The following is a 14,647-nucleotide window of genomic DNA, read 5'->3' as shown; positions in this document are numbered from 1 at the left end:
GGGAGCAGCTGTACGTAGAGTGAGTCGGAGCGCTAACAGCATCATGTTGATGATTGAAGTGACATTGCGCTGTGATGAATCGTGTAATAGGCTCAAGCAGTGAGAGGCGCGGGTGCCAAAGTATGTCAGAGCTTGACAGCAGCAGCATGAGTTTCATCTGTTCAGAATCAGAATCATCTTTATTGTCACATCACAGTTTTGCAATTCGTTCCCATCGTGTTATTTTTCCAAGAAAACAAAGAAAGGGCAGAAAAGGGTGGGAGGCTTTATTGGAGATCAAGGCAAGAAAGACAATTTAGAAGCTCGTTCCACACACAACAAACAGCACACTCATAGGGTCTCTCTTAATACAAGTAAAGAGAGGAAACATGAGGTTGTCTAAGAATACATGACTCTCTAAATCAAGCCACGTACGTGTGGTCAGATGCCAATATAAACAATTCATACCAGTATAAAACATGCATTGAATTTCCACAGTAGAAAGTCTTTATATCCCTATGGGCCAGTATAATGACATTTCCTCATAATGTAGATACTGGTTCTATTCCCCAAAGTCAAGGAATAGCCCTCTTAGGGAGCTGCAGGGTTATGTCCCTGCCCTCTGCAGAACTCTCTCTCTCTCGCACACATTCTCTCTTTTCTCTATCTGTGTGTGACTTGGGCCTGTGCCCACAGCTCAGCCTCAGAGGTAATGAGGGGACTCAGTATTAACATGATTATCTCTGAGAGTTCCTCTCATCTTAGCCCAGCAGATAGACTACAGTACAGTGCTATTGGTAAGACCCTCCTCTCCCTTCCACCTGCATGGGTCACAGACGTAGTCGCCTCCAGCCTTCCCCACGGCCCCTCTGTCTATATGTAACACAGGTGCTATTTGCCGGCTGTTTGGGAGCCATTTTCCTATCCTCTTTCTAAAGGGTAAAGTCCCTCCAGGGTGTAATTTGGGGCCTAAGCCGCGCTTGGTGATGTCCCACTGCGAATGCCTGACCAGATTTTACTACAGTAAGATTAATACGCCCATCAGCAATGAACTGGAGTTGCTGGCTGCTATTCATTATGACCAATGACTTGCCCTGCTTTTTCCTATTCTCCACATTTTTCCTTTTACTTTTTGAAATCGTTCCTTCTCTCGCCTTTACCCCCCTTATTTTTTTGTAAACCTTTTTTTTGTTCGTTTTTAATGTTTGGCATCTCATTTGATGGACTTTCGTTCTTCTCTAGCTGGCTGGGAGGTGTGTGTGTGTGTGTGTGTGTGTGTGTGAGAGAGAGAGAGAGGGGGGGGGGGGGGGGGGAGGTGTTGACATTATATGCACTAGTCCACTGGGAGAAACAAAGCAAAAGACTGAGAGACAAGGTGGAAGAGATCAAAGCCTGTCGTATCATCTCCACTCCTGTGTGACTCAGCCTACCAGCACCGTGAGAGATCAGTCATCACAATACCTGCATTATACTTTCCGTGTGGTCTATTAATAGCCTATAAGCCTATGTCACCCACCCATATATGCTATATACACTGATCCATACCGCACCCCAGCAACTTGTTGACGTCTGGCTATCACTCGTGATGTCATGTGGCAGTCAAGTCTATGGACTTTTTTAGTATATAGTAGTATAGTAGAGGGTCATGCCACCGTGGGTCCCCTTCGCTAGCGTCAGAAGCGCTAATATGCTAACTGCGAGGTCGTGCTAATTCTTTTATTGTCCTAACATTGTCCCTTACCTCATATCACCTCTATCTGAGCCTCAATTCCGAGAAAAACGCTGCTAAATATCGCACGTGTAATGTATGTGGACAGAGTTTGGGGATTTTGATAACATCACACCGCGGAAGCAAGCGTTGCATAGCGACGGGAAGCTAAAATACGGTAAATATAATATAGTATTAATTCTGGATTAATAGAAATCAAAGAATGATGAGGTTTGCGTCATCTGGCACAGGCGGGTTTAAGTACTATACGAGAAATCTCAACATTGGCATAGATTCTGTTAAGCATGCCTCCCGTGACGTCATGGGGCAGCCACAGTGGTCACTTCACACGAGTCGGAGTGTGATTTTCTTTACTATAGTGCTGAGAAATATGAATACCTTGCTATAGGATGCAGTCAAGTCAAGTTCTTATTTGATGGGAAAAACTGCTATCCTTCAGAGAAAACAGACATGACAGGTACAGTGTGCATGAACAGGAACTTATTAGAGGGAATGTAGAGGGAAATACTTACTAGTACCCACTTGCCTTTCCTGTTTCATTAGCTGCTCATCAAGGCTGTTAGTGTCAACTTTAATACTTCACATTTTGAGTGGCACACTCAGAACAAAAGGAGGGGATACGTTTATTAGCGTAAATTACGGCTCCAAATGACAATTGCTCTGATAAAATTGGAATTTGTACGTTTCTTCCCCTGTCAGAGAATATCTTTAAACTACGGTATCTATAAATGCACCAAGTCTCCGACTCCGACTGTGTGTGTGTGTGTGTAGTGTACTGTTGTATTCCACGAAACTCAAGAACCGTGCGCCCCACCGACTTCAAATTCGGCACGTGCGTTCCACACCACCACAGGGAGTGCAGTGCCCAGTGTCGAGTCGGACCCACACTTGTCCAGAATCGCCCCAAAAAGGCCTCTGCCCGGGCTCTGGACAGGGCCGCTGCCCACTGCCCAGGGTCCATATATGGAGCAGGCCTGGTCTGACGTCTGCATAGACTCCATATTTGGGCATGCCTTAAAGAACTCCATATATGGGCATACAAGGGACACAGACATAATATCTGTGTGGGGCATTCATTTCCAACGTGCATCGTTCCAAGTAGGCCAGTGCCCAACGGGCACCACTCTAGAGGCTCCAACGGGCACCACTCTAGTGTAATGTAATTACAGTAAACATAGCTGCAAGCAGCGAAAGAACATGTCATGCAAATTGCTCAGAAAACTAGGCAGATGATCAGGTGTAAGCCACAAAGTGGCAGAAAATCTGAGGGCGGAGCTTACTGATCAAAGTGACACATGTGTTCCCCATGAGTCAAGGAACAAGTGGAAACAAGTGCCATGAATTCTGGCCAAACAAAGCATGAGTTATGACAGTTCAAAGGTTCCATTTAAAAAAAAATGCTATAGCACCCCCCTTTGGCCAATTGGAGTAAGACTGCTTTCAGTGCTATTTGGCATGACCCTCTACTATACTGTAAAGTGACATAAGCATATGACGCTGCATGTATGTATTCTAGGCAGAATAATTTTCACAAACCAGCAATTTTCATTGGCTCATAAAAGCTTCAGTTTTTCACTTTCACAAAACAATTTACTAAGATTTTTTGTCCGTATAGGTCCAAAGTTCACGTGTAGACGTTTGTGCATTTTGAGCAAAGATCCTGGGAGGAGATACATTTTTCATATAATTCAAAATGGCAGGTGATCTAAAGGTCAGGTCAAAAGTCAGAACACGAAAGTTGTTCGGCATGAGGAGACACATATGTGTATCAAAGTGTCATTGCCGACAGTTAAACGGTTCATGAGCTATGCACGTTCAAAGTTTGCATTTTCAATTGAGTGCTATAGCGCCACCCTTTGGCCAATGGTCATGGGCTTCGCATAGTCACCGTTTGGCATGGCCCTCTACCATGTTGACAAGTTTCACAAAAAACGACTGCACGGTTCAGCCAGAACAGCTATTTTTGGCGGATGGAGGAGAAGAAAAAAAACAAAACACAAAAACAATAAGTGACCAAAGTTACTTTGTGACTTCTTGGTCTCTTAATGAGGAGCATAACGGAACCACGAATTCTCTCCCCTTTTGTTCAGCTGTTCGGCTTTGTTGTATTAATCAGACTGTATCGTGAACACCGGCTGTGATTGTCCCACAAATTAGTTTTTATGAGCTATGTTTATGTCTATAATCTTAATCAGAAGGTTGACTGTACTCCGTCTCCTACATATGAGTGTGCATCTTTTTTCAGCCTATGGGGGGCAATGTTGTCTCACAAACTGCTGGGGCTCCCGCATTGGAAGTTATAGATGTGTCTACAAAGAAAGGGGGAAAAAAGACAGTTGCATGCAATATGAAAATGTGCAGCCAATGAAACTTGTCTCCTGACAGTTATCCAGCTGCCATACCCCCGGACTCTGCAGGCCATATGTGAGGTAGGCTACAGTAGCCCACACAGCCCAAAACAGCAGGGAAGATGATGGCGCAAGAGTCAAGACACACAGAAATATACTGGGAGGCAAGGGTGCATATGTTGGTTAGACATAACAGTCCGACAGGCATTAGAACACTGTCGCTTCCGTCATGCGTGGTCGGCTGTTAATTAGCCTGTGCTGCGGGTTTTTTTTTTTTTTGCCTTTATTTACCCAGGATAGCTGAGCCCAAGTGCACACACACACACACACACACACACACACACACACACACACACACACACACACACACACACACACACACACACACACACACACACACACACACACACACACACACACACACACACACACACACACACACACACACACACACACACACAGGCCATTGGGAAATTCGGGACAACTCCCGAACGGCCGGTCCAGTCCAGGCCGGTCCTGGACTGGACCAGGTGGAAGAGCGCCCTCTAGGCCTAGAAGGCCTCCGCAACTCCACTTCCCGGGCTGAATTATGGGCCCAGTACGTCCCTGACTGTTGGCCACTAAGCAGCTCCAGGGGGAGCAGTTGGGGGTGCCTCTCAAGGGCACTTCAGCGGTGTTGGGTGAGTGATGAGTGATGACAATCACTTCCCCACCCAGATTTTTCCTGCCCGTCCAGGGAATCGAACTGGCTACCTTTCGGCAACAGGGACGCTCCTCTAACCCTTAGGCTACTGCTGCCCCGTGGCTAACTAACCCGTGGCTCCCGACATGCGTGGCAGGTTAAAACTAACCTGTGGCGAAAATGAACACAATATAGAGTTATAGACAGAGCACACTCCAAGGATTGAAGTGGTAGTTTTGGTGTCAGGCATGCTTTGCTGTATTATCAGCCTGCCACAACTAGTGGCAGCTAGCCCCCTTGTGTTTCAATGAACACAACTCTGAGATGAGCCACCAACACTTCAATTTGCCCCGGGCACCAATGACTTCTTGTCTCTCGATGTCCCAACTAGAGCATGATACAATACATCAACAGACCAGAACAATGACAGAAAAAAAAAGAATGTTTTAACCTAGTTAAGCCTGATTTATACTTTGTCGTACGGCGGTGTTGCATGCCGAAAAGACCTGATCTACAAGATCACAACACGTCACGTCCGTGAGGCGTGTGATCTTGTAGATCTGCTATTTTTGGCGGGCGACACCATCGTACGATGGAGCATAACATAGGCATTACTACGACAATGCCCTGCAGTACACACGTACAGTATACGTGCACTGAATCTGTACTCATGCAATCATTTATCTGTAACATTATTTTGCTCAAATTACAAATACTATTAGGCCTACGAATTCTATAAATGTAGAAAATGATCCTAATGTACTGTATGCGACTATACACATATTTCATCCCCGACAACAGGAACAACTGGTACAAACTATGACTCAAAAATAGAGTCCAAAGGGAAGCACGCACATCCAAACAATACGTACACTTGAGAAGAAAAGGATGTCTGCACACTGTGTAACAGCTCCCAGGAACAACTTTAACAAAATATGATTTAACCACAATGCTTCGTGAGCTGCGGCAGGGTAGCCAGGGGAAAAATCTGGAGCAGAACAAAAGTCTATCACAGGATCATGTTCTATTATAATGGTATCTATTTATAGGCTGCATCTCAACACTAGTTGACTGTCCTTAAATTAGAATTTTATTTTGCGTCATTATTCAGTCTGATCATGCTATCTCATCATTTCAGTGTTGCCAAAACAATGAACAGTTTAAATTGAATTTAGCAGATCATCCAAACCAATCGGAATCAGTTCTAATCTAAACAGACTACTTTCTCTAGTCTCTACTCTACTCTACTTGGGTTTGCACTGAATGGAAAAGACATGATGACTTGCCATCAGTATACATTACAGAGAAAACACTTTCCTGGGGTTCTTTGTGTGTGTAATGTGGTTTTAGATATTTTAGATTGTAGCAGTGAGCCCAGTGTCTGATGTCATGGACACTGTGCTCACTTACTTCCTGGACTACATCAAGGAAGCTTTGAGAAGGAAGAGAAGTGGTCACGTGACTGGGCTGGGCAAGATAATTATTATCTTGTCCGGACGAGATAATATCTTGTCCGGACAAGATAATAATTATCTTGTCCGGACGAGATAATATCTTGTCCGGACGAGATATTATCTTGTACGGACAAGATAAAATATATTTTGAATGCATGGCCATTCAGGGGCTCCGTACACAAAGACCCCCAGGAAAGGGTTCTAAATCTTCTAAACGTCATTAACATATATTTTTATGCAAAAAGGGTGAAATGTCCCTTTAATTATTCTTTATGCAGTGCTTCATGATTCAACCGTCGTAAAAATACTTAACAGTCTACACAACACAACACAGGGATTGCTCCGTTGCTGTACCTTTAGTTGCCTCTTAACGTTGAAGTATCCATAGAAGCATCTGCCTATTCGATTTTGTTTAATGAATTAAATGAAAGTGCACATTTTGGCCTAAGGCTGACACTAGAAAAAAGGCCATGTGGTAGGTTCATCCTCCAGGGAGCGTGAATGCACTCGACAAGTGTCATGGCAATCTGCCAATTAGATTTTTGAGATATCTTGTGTGCAAGAAATTGTTTCCCACCTAATGGTGTCGCTAGAGGAAAGGCTACAGGATCACCAAAATAAGTAGGGGTTATGTGGTGCATGAAGGTGCATAACAAATCCCACGGCAATCTAGCCTGTAGTTTTTGAGATATCTTTTTTGGGAGTGAAGTGTGAGCAGACCAACTGTCATATTCATCCTTAGAGCACTGCTATCAGGGCTAAAAATAGGTGTTCCCATCTTTAGCTGCCTCTGTAATTGATATAAACTCGGACTCGATATTAATTGTATACTGTAATGTAATATACTGTAAGTCTGTAACTCAAACAGTTGTATTTACTTTAGCTATCGGGGGGGACAGCGACGACATTGTGAAAATGGAATGAAACATGGTTGTGACAGCACACATGATGAATTTCCACATAATGAGTCCAGGAAGGTTAGCCTCGTTGCACCCCAGGCTGCCATGCTTGATGACACCGAAGAGCAGTGTTACGGACCTTTAAAATTGGCTCGAACACCAAGGACCATAACATAACAGGACAAAAGCCAGGTCAAAAGTACAATGACTGCAGTTTATTCATAAATCATAATCACACTGTCTTTTGGCAATCAATAACGGACTGAAAAAACTGTACAAACAAAACATGACCTAACTAAAGCCCTAACAAAACAAAAGAAAGGATGGGCTGGCCAAACAAGAAAAAGAGGGGAGCCTGGTGAGCTATGCACTATGTGCATGTCAGAGTCACCAGACTCCCATAAACTACCAAAACCTAACATGAAACTAAACTAACCAGAAAAGAAAATACACAAAATCATACTTACGACCAGCCCATCATAACTGAAAAGAAGAAAGAGAAAACTTAACTAAGGCATAATGGCAGCATGGTGTTCTCCGCTGGGGTGCTGGGGATCTCCTGAGAGTTTGCAAACACTATTTATACTCAAGGCCCTAATCATGCATGAGCTACAGCTGGGACAGGGCGGCGGCAGCCTCAGTTGAGTGACAGCCAGGTGAGGAGTGTCCACTGCAGCGTAGATCCCAGCAGCATAGATCAGTACTACAAGGAGGACAAAGTGCTATTAGTGAACACAGTGATCAGAATGTTGTAAAGTAAAGTGTGCATATATGCAAGCATATAACACCCCCACCCTAAGTTTTGAATGGTGAGTTCTGACCCTGGTAACACCGTACAGTACACCAGTAACGGAAACGCATCATTCAATAACAAATGGTCCTACGAAATATACCAAAAACGTTGTTTAAGTATAAATGTAAAATTTCCAAAATTATACTTAAACTAAACTCATTAATAGTTTTTTCTCAACCAAAAAAAAAGGTTATACTCATACTAATCATTTGTATTTCGCATCCAAATTACAAAGAACAAATAGAATTGTGTTCGGTATGTGATAACAGTAACACGCAAGTGTACAAGTGTACCTCAAATCTCATTAATGATCATTTTTGTTTCACATACTATATACAAAAAAGGTATTACGGACATAATAAATCTATAGGAAAAACCTTTACTCAAGCACCCAACTAAATAAGTTTGATTTCCAACCGCTTTACCACCTGGGTCAAACACCTGTGACCTTAAGCTGGACTTCTTGTCTGACTGAGTTACTGGCAAGCCAAATGCTGAAAACAACCGAGTGACAACCCTAACAATTACTGTTACTGTAATTTGGATCCCCTCAAATTGCTCCCCCACCGGAATTGCATACAAAGGGGCAGAAGCAATGGTTTGCTTTGGCTTCCCAAGCACTCGGCATATGTGAGCCAGATTCTGATTTCCATTCTCATACCGACCGATGGTGCTACAATTTGCCTATCCATGCTCCAGTCATCTTGACCAGATGCATTAACACAATCAGCGCCGGGATTCCTTCAAAATAGAAGCTCTGGGGTGCCGGAAAGACATGGCCGCTTTTACTCTGTAAAGCCTCCCCCCCTTCTGTTCCGGAAAAAAACTGCTTGCTTACCTCGCTAAGAATCCGATAAAAGTAAATTTTATGTACTTTTAGCGGCTTTTGTCCGCGCATGGAATCCTAGTCTGTTGCCAGACCTGGGCAGACAGGCGCGGCCGTTTTCAGCTGTCTGCCGGCGTGTCTTCCGGGTTTTTAGACAGCTGGTGGATGGAAAAGAAGCTCCACCCACGTGGCAGAATGCCGCTGGGGCAAGCTTTTCTGGGAATCTGGCCGTCGCGGCATTCAGCCGCATGGGTGCATGGAGCTTCTTTTCCATCCACCAGCTGTCTAAAACCCGGAAGAGACACCGGCAGACAGCAGAAAACGGCCGCGCCTGTCTGTAACATATAGTCTATCAAATGTCAAAAAGTTGAGGGAGCATGCCACCTGCAGCATGAACAAACAGGCAGAACGAGGGAGGGAGGGAGGGAGGGACGGACGGACGTACGTGAGAAAATAGGGAAAGGGAAGTGAGACGAGGAGGGGAATAATTAGCATTCCTGAGGCTGGATGTGTAACAAATTATACGTGAGCATTGTGACAGGGAGGCTGTTGAGAGAAGTAATGGGATCCCTGCTGCTTAATGAACATGTCACAAGCCTTTATGTGTGCTGAAGGAAAGAGACACTGCTTGATGACCACCGGGCACTGTGTGGTGTGTGTGTGTGTGTGTGAATGTGTGTGTGTGTGTGTGTGTGTGTGTGTGTGTGTGTGTGTGTGTGTGTGTGTGTGTGTGTGTGTGTGTGTGTGTGTGTGTGTGTGTGTGTGTGTGTGTGTGTGTGTGGCATATGTTCCAATGTGCATGCATGCATGACTGTCAGGCAACTGGCATGCAATATCTGACAGCATATTCACTTGGATAAGGATACAGTTACAGACAGTCATTTACCCTTGATTAGGTTACTCAAGATTATTCAACATAATTAAAGTCTTATAGGGCCATAGGCATATTTCCTCCTTGATAATTATAATAACAATTACTCCCACCAAAGAAATACAAATAAAGTGTATATCAAAGGAGAGAGAACACATTTATCAGCTTCACTTTTAAATAGTGTTCCAGTTGCAATTCTGTCTGCTAACAAGTTGTTTCAGTCACCAATCACCACCCACAGATTGAGCCCACAATACGACAATGCTTGGGACAAAATTACATTAACAGAAAGGGGAAACATTCTTTGAATGTACTTGATAACAAGTACTGTTCCATTGTTTTTGTCGTGAAATGGCATGTACTGAATGGATTGAAATTATTTTTCATGTTTGTGTGTACAAAAGCACACATTTTGTCACCTTTAGTGCTCCACAAATTCAAGTCAATTGAATAATGGTTTACGAGATTAGCTAGAGATTTTGGAGGACAAACAATCCTTTGTCACATATAATTAAAGGACCACTTCACCACTTTTCAACATCTCTTCATATAATTGGTCCTCACTAATGTTCATGATAAAACACCACCATTTTTTCCTACTCAGTCGGTGTCTCATAGGAGGGCTTTGGGCAGTTCGGACACCCGTCCACCAGTGACATCATCATTAGGCAGATTTGTTTTAAAATATATTTAGATTTGTATTATCGTGAGAACGATGGCTTCAACTTTTGCATTGCAACTTTTCAGGAAAAGAAAGCCTGCCGTTTCTATTAGCTTGGATTCACCATTGATGATGTCACTGGTGGACGGGTTTCTGAACTGCCCACAGCCTTCCTATGAGACACAGACTGAGTAAGAAAAAATTGTGGTATTTTATCATGAACATTAGTTAGGACCAATTATAGGAAGAGAAGTTGAAAAGTGGTGAAGTGGTCCTTTAACTATTCTTAATCTAAAACAATGTGTATGTTAATGTTTTCAAAACCGTTCATTCAAATGACTTACTTGGTGTGGGCAGGTCCGGTTCGTTGCCTCTCGCCCCCGCATATGCATATTTCATTTATTTTTATTTTATTTTATTATTTTGAGGGCTACACACAGCGCCCCTAGCGACTTGGCGCCCTAGGTGGGGAACTGTTTCGCCTGCCCCTCGGGCCGGCGAAGCATCTCAGTTTCGTGATTCTGTCTAGTACTTTCTTTTTGCTATAGTACATTCCATGGAACCGAGACCCAAGAATTGTGTGTGTGTTGTAGGCTATACCGGGATGTAACAAACATCTTGAATCTTGACTGGCAAATCTGTGCCAAAATAGCATAACCCACCATTTGACAGTTTATGAAGACAGTAGCAGTCACAAACTGTACTCATGCAAGTCTTACAGTGCTTCCCAAAAAATATGATTTCCCCTCTGTGGTCCAAATGTGTTTTCTTCACTGCTTATCAATTTCACAGAAAATGTCTCATGTTGTATGCTACTGTACTGTTTTCGGTACCTGTCTTTGTTTGCCATATAGCTGCTGGAACTACACCGTCAACAGGAATTATTATGGGCCAGTGCTGTAAACTAAACTTGCAGGGCATTGTGGGAATGGCCAGGAAATGCATACACTTTTTGCACACACTCCCCCTCCCATGCACCAAAGAGCTTATTTATGCCTTCAAAAATCACCAAGAACTCTTTTACAGTATAAAAGATAGACGTTGCAGAGAAGTTCTTCAAGTACAATTAGCTCACCATAATCACTCTCTCAAGAGGGTGACAAAAGGGGAAAGATTAATGGTTTGGAGGAGTTGCAAGGGGAGGGGATGTATCCTTCACTATCTCGCTCCCCCTCCCTTTCTCTCCTCCTTTCACCTACGTCCCTTTGAACAGCTGAAAAGTCTGAGATACATTATTGGAGCTAATCAGACTCGAATGAGGAAAGCGCTGAGGTGAGACAGCAGAAATTACCTCTCCCCTCAGCCTGCCTGTTCTCTGTGCCCTCTTCCTCCAAGCCTCTCCTCATCGCTGGGTGATGGCGGGAGAATGAGGAAGGAGGGGATGGGGGTGGGTAGGTGCATGGTGTTGAAGTGTTGTATAACTGCAAGGTATAGAGTCAAGGGACAGTGGTGCATCCAAGGGGATGAGGGAAGGATTTTTTGATGCAACGAAGCAAAATAAATCAAAGAAAGTTACAATGAAGGGAGGGAGATCAAGAAGACCTACTAATATTTTATTGTTGCTGTTTGTTCTCGCCAAACAAGTCGAATCTGACACAGCAAAGTAATTACATAAAATCTGCATCGGAAAATGACCATCAGGTGTCAGGGTGCTCCTGACCTGTAATGGTCTTTACTGTAAGATACAAGATAATTTGATTTTGCCCTCAAGTGTCTGATTGAAATTGTAACTGGGCGAAGAATGTCTGTGCGGATGACAGGTGATTCGTATAGTAGGGCTGAACATTCATCAGAGGCTATTCTGCACTGGGGTTGGGTGGGTGTACGTATGTCCAAGGCTAGCAAACTTGACAGCAAGGAAATAATAATTGAGCTTGTGCCAGTGAAGCCAGGCAACGGAGAGATTCTGTAAATACATGGCACGAGTAAAGCCAGAATGTGCAGTTAAAAACTGTACAACCAAAATTGTAACTTCCTCTCTGTCTTACACTCCAATCTCTCTCGAGACCCCACTTCCTGATTCCCTTCAACGACTTTTTGATCGATCTCACCGTGCCACTTCTTTCATCCCTGTTAGACTGGGATCCATTTGTTCTGCCAGTTTGCATACCCAGAGAGAATGAGCAGATAGGGAAATGGTCTTGTGCATGCATGTGTGTGCGCGTGTGTGCGTGCATGTGTGCGTGCGTGTGTGTGTGTGTGTGTGTGTGTGTGTGTGGAAATTACTGGCTACAGTTTTGACCAAATGGCACTGCTAAAATAAAATGGCAACCAGGCTTGACTGGTAATGTTGGTGTCTGTGGATGCTTGCTAATGCTCGGGGAATACCAGAGCAAATATACCATGGCAGTAGAACTGCATAATTGACAGAATGTGCTAAAGAAAGGGAATTGGCTCATTGTCTCCACTAGGCCGAAGGCATGGGGAGAGAGTATGTTTTTCACTCCGTCCGTGTGTCCGTGTGTCCGTCCGTTACCAGCTAATCTCCGGCACCGTTGGCACGGCCGATGCCAAACTCTGCACACACACTCCTTGGAACGGCCTGTTTTAGCAACACCATGAGGCCGATATTTACATACATTACGGAAATCGGTATACACTATCTCTATAGTCATGTGATCAACACGGACCTGTCCGCTTCCCCATATTCCATCCCCATTGGCTAAGATTGTCTTCCAAAGTTTGCAGGATTGGTCCGTTTTGAACAAAATGCCACAAATCATGGACACAGCGTGTGATTTGCGTGAAAATATGCACACACAGACATTCCCACTAGGCGGAGGGAGAAATGCCACTTAAAATAATTCAAATCCGCCTCATGGGGGCGCTATAACAGGCCAATTCACGTTCTTACCTACCAGTGAGCCGCCCTGAGGGCGAGAAGCGACCTTACAGATTTTATCCATACAACACGCAATTCGGTATACACTACAGTACCTCTATCATGTGTTCAACACAGATCTTTGATTTTTCATATTACTCCAAAAAAAAATCTAGTTTGTAGCTGGTATGCTGAAAAAGAGTGTATCAAGGCTGTCTCAACCAAAGACCAAAGAAGAAGTTATGTTTGCAAATCCTTTGTAGGTTTAAGATATTTGCCAATATTTCCCCTTCATACAATATGGGCTTGGAGTACATTGTAAACCTCAGGGAGTAGATATGTTGTCATAATATAAGTACACAAATGTGTTCTTGAATATACTAAAATCATTTAGTGGCTAAAGACACAAACAATCACAGATTTACAGACACATACCCCATACACACAAACATAGGAGGACACACAAGCACACAAGCAAAGAGCAATTTGCACCCTGGTGTTCATGTACAAGTACATGCTACCACCTCTTCAGCGACTGTCATCTAACTGGACCATCACCCATGCAGTTTGACTGAACATTGACAGACATTGATCCTCCCTGACGTTCTCTGTTGGCACACCACTCCCCCCTGGCTGTCCCATTGCATTAATTAACCTTCTGCACGTGGTGCCACTAGCCTACATGATGGACACGGTGGCTTAAGAGTTTTCTTAGGAACCGTGTGTGTGTGTGTGTGTGTGTGTGTGTGTGTGTGTGTGTGTGTGTGTGTGTGTGTGTGTGTGTGTGTGTGTGTGTGTGTGTGTGTGTGTGTGTGTGTGTGTGTGTGTGTGTGTGTGTGTTATCTGAAAGCCGCTCCAACGCAGGGGCTGAGCCTGCGGTCCAAACATTATGAACCATAAACAGTCACATGGCCTGCAGCTCACCAAAAATCTTTAAATAGGTGACTGGGGGTTGACTCTGAGCGCTGCCGGTTGGAAAAGGTAAAATAAAACTAAGACATAGAAACCTGAGTGTGTATAAGTGGCACAGCCTTGCCTGTGGCTACAACTTGATAATGTGGGTTGTCTATAGTTGAGAGAGAGACAGTCAGCATCAATGTCAAAGTGATGTATTCTCCGTAAAGTCTCCATGCACATTTGTATTGACCTTGAGCGTGGCCACCTTTGACTTGTACTTGTATGTTGGGATGTGGGTGGGCTATACTGTAGTATAGGTGCACCTAAAATACTTACGAAGACACTCAAATATAAAGGGAAGCAACTGATGGGTTGCATTTTGTTATTTCTATTTTTGCCTATTCAACCGAAGCAAAGTGCGAGCAGTAAGCATCTCTGTTTCGTGATTCTGTCTTGCTAAAATCTCACCAATTTCAGTCACACATCTCAATCTCCATGCTGTTTTGTTTTCCTCCTCTTAAGTTTGGGTCCCTCTGCAGTTAGAGAACATGGCTACTGTAAACGGCAGAAGCGATAATGGTGTTTGCTGTGTTCACGCTGTGCTGTGTGGTGGTGTCTTTTAAGCTTTGGGCTTTACAAAGGCTTCCTTTTCACTGGCTTAGTGCACATAATGACTAAGGGTGTCCA

Source organism: Electrona antarctica, assembly GCF_951216825.1.
Source record: "Electrona antarctica genome assembly, chromosome: 5".
Classification (NCBI taxonomy): domain Eukaryota; kingdom Metazoa; phylum Chordata; class Actinopteri; order Myctophiformes; family Myctophidae; genus Electrona; species Electrona antarctica.
This window is presented reverse-complemented; position numbering follows the sequence as displayed.